This window comes from Pteropus alecto, unplaced genomic scaffold (genome assembly GCF_000325575.1).
Source record: "Pteropus alecto unplaced genomic scaffold, ASM32557v1 scaffold152, whole genome shotgun sequence".
Lineage (NCBI taxonomy): Eukaryota > Metazoa > Chordata > Mammalia > Chiroptera > Pteropodidae > Pteropus > Pteropus alecto.
In genome coordinates this window covers 8515916-8518949 of record NW_006432227.1, presented here as the reverse complement: position 1 = coordinate 8518949, position 3034 = coordinate 8515916, and the positions used below count along the sequence as shown (strand labels likewise).

Sequence of the window (3034 nt, the reverse complement as noted above, 5' to 3'; positions counted from 1 at the left end):
AAAAACACTTGCAACATTGGCAATTACCAAACACTCCCTCCACATGACCTGTACACAGTTTTCCTTTTCTCTAATTTCTCTCTAGGTAGACTCACACATATTGCTACATTATAATTAATTTAACAGATAATGAGTGAGACAGTATCTATTAGTTAGTAGAACTCATTTTCTAGTATAAGATGAACAAAACACAAATATATACATATATTTACACATATAGCATATATTTATATATATAAATACATACACACAAATATATATTCATATGCTGTGAAGAAACATGTAATATTATAGATATTATGAAGAAAATAAAAGAAGTATAAGGAAATAGAGAGTGAGATACCTAGCTAAGAATAGTGATTTTGAGATGGCGTCAACAAGATCATCTCACCTGAGTAGAAGAGATTTGACCAGATACCTATAAAAAGTGAAGGAACCAGTCATGAGGGAAAGAACAGTTAAGCTAGAGCGAATAGAGAATGTCAGGCACTGAGGCAGAGACATCCTTAGTATCTTCATGAAAAATCAAGGATGCTGGAAGAGAATATCCTGAGCAGTGGGAGTACAAGATGGAGGGTAGGTTGTAGGCCATTGTAGGCATTTAAGGTCAATGAATTTGATGTGTAAAATGAGAAAGGATTTTGATGGTCTTAAGGAAGAGATATGATTTTATTTAACCTTTAAAAGGATCATTCTAGCTACTGTGTGGATAGTAGACCATTTAGGAGAGAGAATAGAAAGGTAGAAAGGCTAGGAAGCTATTTTAAAAGTCCTGGTAGAAATTATAGTAACTTGTCTACGGCCATGCCATCCTGAACAAACCCAATCCTGTCTGATCTCAGAAGGTAAGCAGGGTTGGGCCTGGTTAGTACCTGGATGAGAGACCACCTAGGAAGACCAAGTGCTATAGGCATATAAAAAAAAAAGAAAAAAGAAATTATAGTAATTTGAACTTGGGATAGCTGTGGTGATAATAGAAGCAGTCAGAATCTGACAATATGTTGAAGATAGAGCCCATGAGATTTGTTGATAGATTCGTGTAAGGACTGAAAGCAACACAGAAGTTCATGACATCACATTTTTTGGCTTTAGTCACTGGAACAATGGGCTTTCTCTATCAGAATTATCTCACCCATTGCTATAAATGTTCTTAACACCATACTTCAATATCGTTCTAAATTTATACTGTTCTAAATCGACTGCATTTACTGAGATGAGAAACACTTGGGGAGAAGCCTATTAGGCATGGGTTCAAAAAATAATTAAGTTTTCGATGTATTAATTTTAGCCTCCCAGTGGTGCATATGAATGTGTAGTTAAGGGAGGTGTGTGGGTCAGATAAATATTACCATGTATTTGGACACCGAACAATTATAATGATGGATTTCAAAGAAGGTATAAAGAAGAAACTGAGAGAATAAGCCAGTGAGGTGAGAAGAGAATGTCCCAGGGGCCAACAAGAAAAAAAGTAAGGACGAGAAAGCAATGCTTATGCCAAATGTCATTAATAGGTCAAAGATGATAATGATGAAAATTTGACTGTTGGATTTCACAGTGCTTTTCAAGAGCAGTTTATGTATAGTTCTGGAAAGAAAACGTAAGTGCAGGTCTTTTTGTTTGTCTGTTTGTTTTAAAGGAAGGAGAAGATGAAGATAAATGACAATTAAGAACAACTCTTTCAAGGAATTTTGCTATGAGAAAGAATAGAAAGACAATGGGACAGTAGGTGGAGCAGGAGATAAAAAATTGAAAGAGTTTTAAAATGGTAAACATGTCATTATGTTTATGTGTTGATGAGAATATTTACTCTATAGGCAAAACTAAAAAGGACAAAGTTAGGAAGGGCTTGGAATTAGATAGGATTGTGTTCAACCAATAAAACAGAAAATGGCAGAGAACACATATACAAATGCATGTATGCTGGAAGATTTTGTGGTAAAAATTATCTGATAAACACCTATAATCTTTAAAGAAAAACAGTTCAGCAGAAGTATGTTTTTCCCACAATAGGAAACAATAAATAGCCAATAGATAATACACATAAAATTATTATTTAAACTTTAAAAACACCTTAGCACTATTTTCCTAATTAAATATAAGAACAGAAAATACTAAAATCGAGAGATAGTTCGCGAATCCTTAAAAGAGGTGAGAGGAATGTGATGCTTTTAAATTGTGCAGTTAACTGGAACACGTTGGAAACAAAAGTCTACATGTTTATTAACCCAAATTCAACGTAACTTAAAATAGAACTGTAGTGCTCAAGTGAACAAATGTTTCCTTTTAGATAGTCTATTGTTAAAGTTGGAAAAGTGCATGCAATCTCTTTAAACTGATTTTGAGTCTGCTCTGCGTTACGGGAAAGCAATTAGGAAGCAGAGTATTAGCAAGTATCACTCAGAAAATAAATATTTACTGTCAACCTTACAGATGTGAAAAGTCCCATTTCAACATATAGTTCTAATTGGATTTAAACGGCTTCCTAAGTATGCTATTAAATCTTTGATACTCTTTGAACAAACAGCAGTGCCATGTTATTTCTTTTAGCTTTAAAAATCATCACATGCAATTTAGGGCACTAATTATGTAAAACCAACTAAAAATGTTTAGGAAGACTTTGTTCTTTTCAATATTAAGTGAGTTCAACAAATAATTTATGAAACATTTTTCAGCACTGTGCACAGTCAGAGCTTACATGTGAATAGTTTAGGTGTTACTATTATTAAAAGGAATTCTATATAATTTTAATGTTTTCCAGTCATTACTGAGAAATTCTAATCTTAAGTTTTGTTACATTTTTACTTATTTTTTTTAAAAAATAGGCTGAAGTAATTGGGAGTGATAAAAATAAACAAAGTATAAATCTATATTCTTTTTAACATTTGGATTTGTGCTGTATTTTCGGTACATTCGTTGCTGAAGAAGGAACCAGTCAAATGAATTAATTCATTTTCTTGATGCATTCAAAGTGCTTGCATATGACTTAGTATATCATAAAATCAATCTGAGGGATGCTGCCTAGGTTTTGAAAAAA

The 3034-nt window shown here is 33.0% G+C and overlaps 1 pseudogene; it reads left to right on the top strand.

Moving 5' to 3' along the window:
- Positions 1-794: 794 nt before the first annotated feature.
- On the top strand, positions 795-913 carry LOC112475870 (annotated as a pseudogene).
- Positions 914-3034: the final 2121 nt, after the last annotated feature.